We start from the raw sequence: 12,436 nt of genomic DNA on the forward strand, positions 1-12,436 counted from the left end.
GTGCTCATTATAAGATGCATAATATTGGAAAGAATGATCAAGTGGAAAGAAACAGGTTACTTCTTGGAATAGAAGAAGTGGAATAAATTATTTTTAGGAGTTTCATTTCTAAGAGACCAATAAGCTCACAGCTTAAGATTCGCTGATGTTTGTTTGAAACAATTTCATTTAGGATGAAATTAGGTCCCTGGATGGCCAGGGACCACAGAAATTGTTCTTAGAGATATTTTTAAGACTGCCCTGAGCCTGATTATGTTGGGATGATTTCTGTTTTATTGCTTTTATTTCCATGTGGGTATGGGGAATGAAAATCATGTACATAATAAATATTATGGTAGCTCTGGTTAAGGACCAATACCAGTGCAGCATGCTAATCCCTGGAGGGAAATGAAAACTAAAGAGTAAAGTCTCCCTGGGCACCAGCCTCTGCACCTGTGGAGGAGGTACACAGCCTGGTCATGGTGACTGGGAGGACACTGTACCCAGCTCAGGTGCCCCCTTCACGGCCAGCAGATTGGAACACAGGGCTACCGGTATGTGTGCTTGGATAGGTTGATTTCTAGTGTCAGCAAAATACAAGACTTACAAAATGGGCAATTGACTAAAAACAATTTTTTAAAAAAATATCATGAATAATTGTATTGCTCATTCTCTTAATACCATGTTAAGAATCCATTTCCAAATCCCAGGTTGTGAAGATTCACACCTGTTTCTTCTAAGAGTTTTACGGTTTTAGTTTCTATATGTAGGTCACTGATACACCTTGAGTTATTCTTGTGTGAATAACTTCATTCTTAACTGTGGATACCCAGGTTTTCATTTGTTCTCCGAGAGACAATTTTTTCCCCATTAAATGGTCTAGGACCTTGGCTAAAAATCAATCAACTGTAAATAAGGTTTGCTTTCAGATTTTTAATTCTGTCCCACAGGTCTACATTTCTACATATATGCCAAAATACACTTTTTTGTTTTTGTTTTTTTAGTTGTAGCTTTGCTTTGCAGTAGGTTTTGAAATTTGGAAGTCAAAGTTCTCCAACTTTGTCCTTTTTTGAGATTGTTTTAGCTATTCAAGACCCCTTGCAATTCTATACGAGTAGATAAATTCAACCTTCTTCAAATTAAAAACATTTGTGCAACAAAGAATATTATCAAAAAAGTTAAATAAGCCAGGTGCAGTGGTGCATAATCGTAATCCCAGCAGCTCAGGGGGCTGAGGCAGGAGGATCATGAGTTCAAAACCCGCCTCAGCAAAAGCCAGGTGATAAGCAACACGGTGAGACCCTGTCTATAAATAAAATAGAAAATAGAGCTGAGGATGTGGCTCAGTGGTTGAGTGCCCCCGAGTTCAATCCCCAGAACTGCCACCCACCCCCCAAAAAAGTTAAAAGAGAATCTACAGGCGAAAATATCATATATCTCAAAAGGATCTAGTATCCATAATATATAAAGGCACATGCAAATGCATCATAGAAAGACAAACCAAATAAAACAGGGGCAAATAACTTGCATAGGCTTTTTCTAAAGAAGATACATAAATGGCCAACAAGCACATGAAAAGATATTCAACACCATTAATCATTAAGGAAATGCAAATTAAAATCATAATGAAATATGCTTCATATCCACTCAGAATGACTATTAAGAATAAAAAGAAAATCACAAATATTAACAAAAGTATGGAAATCAAAACCCTCTTGCATGGATGGTGGAACTCAAAAATGGCACAACCTCTGTGGGAAAATTTAACATATAATTACCATAGGCTCTAGCAATTCCACTTGTGGGTATAACCCAACATTACTGAAAATAGGGACTCTGAGGGATTATTCATACACCCGGGTACACAGCTGCATTGTTCACCATAGCCTGGAGGTTGACGCAGCCCAAATATCTATGGACAGATGAATGGGTGAATAAAATTCAGAACATACATATTCAGCCTTGGAAAGAAATTCTGACATGTAGTTACACAATGAATGGAACTTAAAATCAATGTCAAGTGACAGAAGCCAGTCGCCATAAGACATGTACTATATGAGTCCACATATAGGAGGTAGCCATCTAATTCAGAGAGACAGAAAGCAGAATGAGGTGGCCGGGAACTAGGGGAAGGGGGAGGGTAGTTGTTACTTATTGAGTGTGGAGTCTGCATTTTGGAGGATGAGGAATTCTGGATGATGGTGATGGCCACCCAACTTTGTGAAGATACTTAATGCCACCGGACTGTGCACCTGAAAGTGGTTAAAATGGCAAATTCTGTGTGTGAGCACATTTTAGCCATGACAGAACTATGGATGACAGAGGATGCTCAGTGTCAGCACAGTTGGCAGTAACAGCAAACAGTAACAGTCGGCAGATGGCTCCTCCTCTATTCACAGCACCCAGAAAAACCATGAAGATCTAATCAGATCTGACAAGCCCCCACCTCCACCACCAAAATCTAGTTACTAAAGAAGACCAATTAAAATGCACACTACATCTTGGCATGAATTTTCTGTTTTGATCGTGTGAATGATCACGTGAAGCCATTACCTGTCGAAATGATAATACAGCATATGTCTCATTGAAATATATAAATTAATTTACCTGTGTCTATTTACTCATTTAAATTGTGATTTTGCTAGAAAACATAAAACTACTAGCTTGCTCATATTTTATGCCTCTTGGTGTACACTGTTCAAGACCATGAATACAAAGCCCTGTACGCCTTTCAACAAGGTTTAGTAACACATAACACTTAATCCAAAGTGCCACAAAATTTAAACTAACCTAGGTTTCTAAAGAATGCCCAGAATCTTCTTTTTTGATTTTTGTTATTGATAAGGAAAAACCCAAAGCCACAAACCACTGGGGGGAAAAAATATTTTCCTGCTACTGTGAAATATATAAAATAACACGCCAGAATGTACTGTGACAAGCTCAAATTCATTCCTTTCTTAAAATGCTACAGGAAAATGTATAGGGAGAAAAATACCAAAATGCTGAAGGTACAAAGAAACCAAAATAAGGGAGAGAATTGCTTGACAGTTGGGTAGAAGTACAAATGTTTTAAACATATCTCAGCTCATCTGCTATTTACTAGAACAATTCTCTTTCAGTAACCGATATTCTGGTTTATAAAACCTTCTCTCAGCACTTACTTGTGTTCAGACTTCTGCAGTCTTTCCGCAGGGACTGTTGGCCTCCCTCATCAGCACATCACTGCCTTCCAACCCAAAGCCGGACTCATGGAAAACATTTGGCACATATGATTCGCTGCAAAAAATACATGTGTGTGTGTGTGTGTGTGTGTGTGCGCGCACACACACACACACACACTTGCTAACAGGAGGAAAGTTGTGCCAGAAAGAGTAAATGAACTCTTTAAAGAAGCAAAATACCAGCAGCTCAGGAGGCTGAGGCAGGAGGATCGTGAATTCAAATCCAGCCTCAGCAAAAGCCAGGCCCTAAGCGACTCAGTGAGACCCTAAATAAAATACAAAATAGGGCTGGGGATGTGGTTCAGTGATAGAGTGCACCTGAGTTCAATCCTCAGGACTCCTCCCCCTCCATAAAAAGAAGCAAAATAAAAACACAGTCTTTTGAGAAACTATGTGAGAATAAATATTCCCAGTATGGCAACGTCCACTGAAATTCAAAACTTACACAAAGACGTCTATTAACATGAGAGGCACAGAATCAAGGTGAATACTTGGCTGTATCACTCAGCAAAGTGTGTATATTATTGCAGCAAAGAAATTGAAGCCAAAGTAGGCAGGAGCAACTAGATATCAAGCATTTGCATATTTTGTTTTTGAAATAAAAAATAAGAACTTTAAGATATAATAGAAATAATTGCTACCCTAGGAGGTTCACTAGTTATTTTGCAGCAAAGAAATGAAAGTTGTAGAACTGATATCAAGTTCTACATTTTGCTTTTATGGAAAGAACAACTGTTCTCAATTTATTAGCATTTTCCATTTGACAGGAGGCTTTTAGTAGCATGCCACAGAGCAGATATTTTGCAAAAATAAGCATACTTCCTCCATCCTTACAATATAATGGTAACATTTTAAACATGACAGGCACAGTACCTGCTTTAGAAAATCAATCATCCCATAGAGCATTTTTGAAGACAGATGCCTAATGATTCCACCATTACAGTTGGCTCTATGTCCATGAGTTCTATATGCATGGAGTCAACCAATCTTGGATCAAAAATCTTTAGAAAAGTGTGAACATGGTGGCGCATGCCTATAATCCCAGGGGCTCGGGAAGCCTCAGCAAAAATAAGGCACTAAGCAACAGTGAGACCCTGTCTCTAAATGAAATACGAAGTAGGGCTGGGGATGTGGCTCAGTGGTTGAGTGCCCCTAAGTTCAATCCCCAGTACTCTCCCAAAAATAAATCTTTAGAAGAAAAATTATCTGTTCTGAACAAGTTTATTTTCTTATCATTATTTTCTGACTTTTATTTTCTTGTCATTATTTCATAGACAATATAACAACTATTACGCTGCATTTATGTTGTACTAGGTATTATAAGTAATCTAGAGATGATTTAAAGCAGAAGAGGATATCCACAGGCTATATGCAAATACTAAATTTTATATAAGGAATTTGAAAATCTGCAGATTTGCTATTTGTGGGGCATCTTGAAACAACTCCTCTCAGATACCAAGGGAGCAATTTTACATGATTTTGCCTCAAATAATTCAAATGTATTTTTAAGAAACTTTCTTATAGCACAATTAAAAGCTTGAAAATCAAACATTTTAATCATCATAAAGTTCTTCTAAATGCAAGATTTCTCAGTAGATCCATCTGGTTAAAACACATGAATGCAATATCTTTCCATTACATTTCAAGAATATGTTGTGAGCTTCCGAGGCATTGAGAAGTCAGGGAAGGACGCCCTGAGAAGGTGATATTTCAGCAAAGATTTTAGAGAGGTGGCATGTGAGCCCTGTGGGGATCTGTGAGGTAGCTCCCCTGGCAGAGGAAACATCAAATGCAAACACAGGTGCTGTCCCAGACGCTGAGTCCCGTGGTGGCATTCTCCAATGGAAGCAAAGCAGATGAGGTCAACCATGTGGTGGAGCAGGGATGAGCAGGGACAGGTGGACCCTGCAGAGCTTTGAAACGTGAGCCAGAAGTCAGCTTTCCCTCTGAGAAAGAAGGGAAGGTGCCAGAGGGTTTCACGCAGGGAAATGATGGATTTTGACCTCCATTGTGAAATGACAGTTTGAGGACCCAGCAGCGAGTTCTGAGGTGTACCTAGACTGACTTGTGCCAGGATGGCGGCCAGAGAGGGAGATCCACACCACCATTCATCACCAGATAGTCTTGCATCTCCATCCTGGTTACACCTCCCTTCTCTACTGTCCAGTTGGTCAATGATGCCATCTGGTTCCACTACTTTAAATGTCACCCATCTGCCAACAACTCCCAACCTTACACCTATGGCCATGTCCTCTTCCCTAAACTGCAGACCCTGGACCACCTTCTCTCTCCTTGACATCTCTGGGTGCTGAAGAGATATTCCAAATGTAACCTTGCAAAACTGAGCTCTTAACATCACCGCCCACCTCTTGCATGATCCACAGATTCTCCAAACTCCTCATCTTTTACCTGCAGCAGCTGCCCAAGCTCTGAGCAGCTCCATCAACTCTCACCCTAGGTTTCAGAACATTCATACATACGCTCAAATCCTCCCCCCAGCTTTCCAGTCTTCCTGGGGATAACAGCCAAAGGGTTTTGCCCACTCTCTAAACACCCCCAAATTCCCACTCTTTGGTCTCTAGCTCACTTCATTCCAGCCACACTTCTCTTGCCTCCTGGACACACCTAACACACTCCTGTCTAGGGATCTTTGCACGCACTGCTCCTTCTATCACTGTTCCCACCGAGGTCCACGGGTCAGTGTTGGAACACCCACCTTGTCTGTAGAATGCCCCTGACCAGCCTGTCTCCATTTACAACCCCAGCTCCAAGTGTGGTCGTTTATAGCTATCTTCACTTTATTTTCTCCTGAACACAATCCCCTTTCTGACCTACCATTTGAAAATTTACTTTAAAAAAAATAAAAAAGGTTTGTGTTTCTTTCCACTATGTAAAAGCATACCCATTGGGTTTCTTACCCATTCCATTGATGGCTATTGCCATCTCCCCCCCACCCCCACCCAGGCTTATCTGGCCCATAGGAAGTATGCAAAATAATTGCTCAGTGTCTGACTGAATCTGCATTTTATTTCTGATGCACTTGCCTTGGGCAAAAACTATGGGGGGTGGGGTTGATGAGATTGTCATGTGTCACTCTGGCTTTAATCTCTGGCTTTGTCTCTTCTTTGCTGTGACATCCTTCACGCACCTGTGGGAGTTGGGGATGCCTGGTGGGCAGGGAGAGAGCGCTCACCTATCACCGCAGAGTCCTAGTGCAGACCCTGCTGCCATTTCCACAGTAGGACAGGGCCACCCCTGCTGATGTCCCTTCATGCCTCTGGTGGGGAAGGATTAACAAAGCCAGACCATGCCCTGGGCAGGCCCCGTGGAGGGAGACGGTAGGGAACCTTCCAGACACTGGAAGGAGAGGAAAGTGACCATAGTGGTCAGAGAAAGGGTAGTGACCCGAGGTGAGGCCGCAGAAGAATCCTAGCTAACGTCACATGGGTCTTCAGAGGACAATGAGCCACCATGGGGGGGGGGTTCTGGCCACCATGTAGTGAAAAAGTAAGTCAGCTTAGACATCAACGGCAACTGGATGGAGAAGAAGGATCAAGGAAAGGGAATGTTTCCATCGTATAGAGCTGAATAAGTTGGATGAGACTGTCATGTGTCACTTAACAAGGGGGATACAGTTTAGAAGCCATCCTTAGGCAGTCTCCTCATGTGAATGTCATACAGTGTGTTACGCAAACCAGGATGGAAGGGGCCCATCATGCAACTTGGCCTCTTGATAAATCCAAAGACGACGTTAAACAAGGGGCATGCACGAGGGCACTGCTGGCAAGACATGGGGTACTGTGTACGGCAGTTTTTCTAAGGAGCAGGACTATAATCTAAAATAATGATAAAAAGAACAGTATAGTAAATAACTACACCAGCGACACTCTGACTGGTCATTGCTCATTGGTGGGAAACAGTGAGTGACCGGTGGACCCAGCTAGAGGTGTTTGGACCACACCACTGGGCAGGAAGCTGAACTGTCCTCAAGGGGTAGAGAAGAAAATCCAAGAAGGAGCCTGGTGGAATGGGAGAATATTTCAGTCCACTCTGTAGTTATTATGCAGCTTTGTAATATGTGCTGCAAAGTGGCCAAGCTACCAATATGTCTAGACCACTGACCAACAGCATCTTGCAGCCCTTGGTCCCCGAGTAGCCTTCCTCCGCAGCCTCCTAGGGGAGGCCGAGGCATCTGGAAACTTTGCAGAGATGAACAGCTCAAGGTGAGAAAGACAAAAATATAAGTGAGGCCTAGGCTTTCCTATTCAAAATGATAATCAGGACCCACCACGGAGAGAGAGACGCTCAAAGCGCAGAGCAAGGGCATTGGCAAGAAAAGGAACAAGGGGTTAACCAGATGGATAACGGAGTCCTTGTGGGTCCAACTAAAAGAGAGAATGTAAGGGGAAAAAAATCAATATGTTCAGATTAATTTGCAAGTGTGAGCACTGGGCAGGTTAAGAGGGGCCTAGGCTAGAGGCCAGAATTCCCTGAAGATGCAGAGTACACCTATTAGACACTGGGCTTCCTGCCAGGTCATAGAGGAGAAGGATAAATCTTGGATTCAGAAAGGAGCCACTGAAATGCTGACCAGACAGCAAACACTCAAACCACCAAGAATCTTCCCTGAGTAGCAAAAACCTGAGTTTCAAGATAAGCATATCTTGGAAATGCCTTTTGACCTAGGGACTGGTAGCCCCCTTCTACAAATGAGGAAACAGATTCTGGATGGTTAAAGTAGCTGCCAGTTATCGCACAGCCAGTCTGTGATGGAACCTGCCCTTCAGCTCAAGTTCAAGGCCAAACACAGAAGGACGACGAGGAGAAGAAAGACATAAAAGCTCAGGAGAGTAGAAAAACAAGGCCGGTTTTGACGGAAACAGAAAAACCATTGGAGGAATGCTACTCGTCGTGCAGGGTATTTGCAGAAAAATCTTCAATAACATATAATCACACAGAGGCACGGTAGATCCGAGAAGGGCCACATGCCAATCCAAACAAGCAGCCCTGGGAGGGTTCCAGATGCTGAGAAAGCTTTTCATACTGACTTATACTTTTGCCACTTTCACGTCTACATCCTATTCATTTGAAAACTGCAGTGATGATTTTAAGCAGCTTCTAATGGATAACTGTGGATTTTTTCTGACTCCTCCAAAAAAAATATTTTAGATGCTTCATAAAAGGGCCACACCCAAAGCCAAACTCCAAATAATCACAGCGAATGTAGTATCACGTTTGGAGGAAAACATGAGTTATGCTAAATCATTATTTTAGTGTAGCCCTAACACCAGAGGCAAAAGTGTCCTGATAAATCTTACAAAGGCCAGACCACAGGAGACTGAGATCGAAGTCGGACTGATGTTTAGTATTCTTGCCAGGTATATGACAGAGGAAGGAGAGCTTTGGCCTCCAAGGGCTCCTTCATCTGAGCTGATGAGTATTCAAGCATTTTCTAAGGAAGGTAGGTATGTAGGTGAATGTGTGTATATTATAAAAATGAGCCAAGAATTTTCCTAAATAGGATGGTTTCTATTAGTACAAGTCACAACTAAGAGGTTTGGGTCACACTGGCTGTCCTGGGGTTGTAACATAAGAAGCCTTAGCCCTAAACATGGTTTGTTTCCAGAACAGAATGGCTTCTATGAAATCTGGAATTGTCCTAAAGGACAGAAATGGAACTCTCATGAAAGATCTCAGAATGTCACTGTAAGAAAGAAAATATCACAAAATGGTTGCCAATGCAAAAACCAACACTACTTCACGTTTGGAAATGAAAAAGTTAAAAGAAAAAAAAAGTGTTTTTCTAATGTTGACATAATGGGCTCATGGCTTCACATTAATCCAAAGTGGCAACTTAAAGTGATTTTTTTTTCTCAGTCTCCAGTAATAGTAACCAGCCATAAATCAGATAGAAAAAGGAAAGCTGAGGTCAAACAGGTCCTGTGCGAATAACAAATTGAGCGGCCACTGGAAGGGACCAGCATTGTGATCAGGCATTAACACAAGGGCATACAGTCAGAATGACATCTATTGACAACCATTTAGTCAGAGAGAGAGAGAGAGAGAGACCCACCAATGGGAGTATCTCACCTACAGTGTTGCATATAGATTTCTCCCTGAGTGCATTTAGACCATATTGTGCTTTGTGTCAGCTGCACTGGGACTCCTGGAGGGACATCTTTGGCTCAACCAACAGCCTTATCACAAGTATCTCATCAAGTGTTGGAGTCTGCAGGAGAAATTCCTAAGAGTGGACCTGCATTTTAAATCTAATATGGATTACCCTTTGCACTCCAAAAATGACCACTGATTTTTCCACCACCTATCCCTCCATAGTTCATGCGTGCTGTCTGTCTCCTCACACCTGACCTGGCACACATCAAACTCTTTGATCCTTTCTCATGTGACAAGATGTCTGTTTCTCATTACTGATTTAATTGCACTTACTATGAGGACATGAAGCATCTTTCTATATGTTCAAAGTAGCCGTGTCTTTGAAACCTGCATGTTTCTGCCCCCTGCTCACTTGCCTATTATTCTGCAAGGATGATATTCATCTGACATGGTATTAAAGACTGTGGCTCACACAGTATGCTCGGCAGCCCAGCATTATTACCATCATCGGGAACCTTGTTAGACATGCTGGGCCCCACTGGATTAGATCTGCCAAATCAGAGTCTCGGGGGTTGGTATGGTTTTCCACAGTGCTGGGGATCAAACCCAGGACCTCAAGCATGCTAGGCAAGAGCTCTACCACTGAGCTACATCCCAGCCCCTAGTCTCAGGTGACTCCAAGGACCACAAAATTTGAGATCCATCAGACCTCATCTCAAATATGTTACAATTATCTGTACTTTTATGTTAGTTGTTATTTTCTTCCAATTTAACACAATTGCCCTTTTTTAGTATCCTAGTTTAGTATCCTCCTCAGAAAATTCTTCCCAACCCTGAGATCACTGAAGTTTCTTCCATATTTACATCATTTTCATGCATTATGTTAAATATTTGCTTAAACAACCTGATTTATTTTTGCATCTTGAAATTGTGGTTCAGGTCCATTTAAACAAACATTTATAAGAATGGAAGAATAAAGAAGAGATTCACAGGGTGTCCTCTATAAGTTTATCTCGAAAAATTAAAACAAAAAGCAACACTTGAGTGTCATGATATTCTGGGAAATTTGGGTTCTTTTCAAATCTAGGTCACTGAGTCATTTCTATTAACCAACAGTTCCAACTTTCTCTTCACTTGCAAACATTCATAAAGACCTTACTAAATGGTGGTAACATTTTACACTTTATCTTCTCCTCCCATTCATTCTGTTTCCAATTTTAATAAATTTTTTAACTGATACAAAGATTAAAATTATTCCTATTAACGGGGTAATGTGATGCTCTGCTAAATCATCTAATGTTTAGATCAGGTTATACATCCCTCTCTCCTCAATATTCATCATTTCTCTAGGGTAAAAACTTTTAAAATACTTTCTGCTACTTCTTGAAACGTGCAGTTCATGACTCTTATCATTAGTCAAGAAAACTGTGCACCGGCACACCATAGCCAAGCCTTCTTGCTCCTGTCTAACTGTAACCTCATACCTATTGATCAACCTTTGCCCATCCCCCGCCTCTAAGTCGGCTGTAACCACCATTCATTCTTCATGAAGAACCCAGTGAAGTCCTTAGAGGCCCCAATAGGTACAGGTAAAGAGCATTCTAGAAGTCCCAAGGGATTCTTCCATTGACACCTCTAAGTCTCAGGAACTATTTTGTAGGCAGGAAGGAATGAGACAACCCATGGATCTCCAGTGTGTGCATACTGAGGTGGTGGGGGTATGGGGTGAGCCTAGCGAGATGAGTTCAAGTTTATTCAGAACAGCAAAATGGCATTGAGCTGGACTTGTAATGAGGGTAGGTTTTCAATGCAATAGAGAGTTGATTGAATTCCACCTGGATTTTTCCTGGATGCAGAGACTCGGAATGGGATCATTTTCCCCTCTTTGCTCAGTACATAATTTAGTTTGTATCTGCAGATAAGTCCCCAGACTCCAAAGTCACAGAGGTGCTCCAATAAAACAACTGAAATCTAAGAGTGACCAAGGAAGAAAAGCTTCCCTTCCAAGAGCTACTTCATCTGAACACTGATGAGGGCCTGGATCCTTTTAGAGAATTTAGGTTTTTTATGTGTGCATGTGGGTCTGTAGTACGTGTGGGTGTATATAGTGTGTAAGGTATATGTGGTGTGTGTGATGTGTAGTGTGTAGTGTTTGTGTGATAGTTAGTGTGTATGTGGTATGTAGTGTGCATGGGGTATGTAGTGTGCATGGGGTATGTAGTGTGCATGGGGTATGTAGTGTGCATGTGTGTGTGTTTACTGTGTTTACTGTGTGTGTTTACTGTGGAAAGACCTATGAGAAAGATCTTGCATTCTCTTATTTCCTCAAAAAATAAGATCACTTTCCCGACATTAATTAACTTTAGAACAATTCTGACCAAGATTCTTTTGCACAAAATACTGCTCTCCATTAATTTCCTATCATGATTTCTTAGACAGAGAGCCCTGTAATGGAAACACTGTCTACCCTCCAGCACTCATTGATCATGGAGGCTATCCAGAGAATCGAGAAGAAATTGACATCTTTCCATGAAAGTTATTAGTTTCTGTGTTTCAAGAATGCAGTATTCATGGCTCAATCATAAACCGTTACATTTCACTAGTCTTTATTCCATGGTGTCAAAATAAATAGATGCAAGCATTGAAAATACTCATGCCAGTAAGGATGTTACTAAAAGATCTGTGAAGTGGATCTAATCACAAGGTCCATGATAGCACACCAGTTTTTTATTAGCTTTACGACAGGTTTGCTGCTACTTCCCCAGTAAAAGAATTTAAATTGAAAATTGAGTGATCCCTAATGGGGCTGGGGCTTGGTTGTTGAACTCTGTCACCAGAGATGGCCCGGAGCTAACGGGGGGGGGGGGGCCGGGGGGGGGCGGGGGGGTGTCACGTGGTAAAAATTGGCAATGATCAGGTGCACCTGTCTCCTCTATGTCTATAACACAGCCCTCTAGTCTTTAGGCAGATTGGACCACAAATCTGTCCACTGGATATTTTTCATAGAATCTAAGTATTTGACCTTGCCCTCTTGTTTTACCGGTAAAGAAGTAAAATAAGAGGCTCAAGTTTGTGCAAAGGAAAGGACACAAGTCTCTCATTAATTGGACACCATCTGTATA

This window comes from Urocitellus parryii (assembly GCF_045843805.1).
Source record: "Urocitellus parryii isolate mUroPar1 chromosome 13 unlocalized genomic scaffold, mUroPar1.hap1 SUPER_13_unloc_2, whole genome shotgun sequence".
Classification (NCBI taxonomy): Eukaryota; Metazoa; Chordata; class Mammalia; order Rodentia; family Sciuridae; genus Urocitellus; species Urocitellus parryii.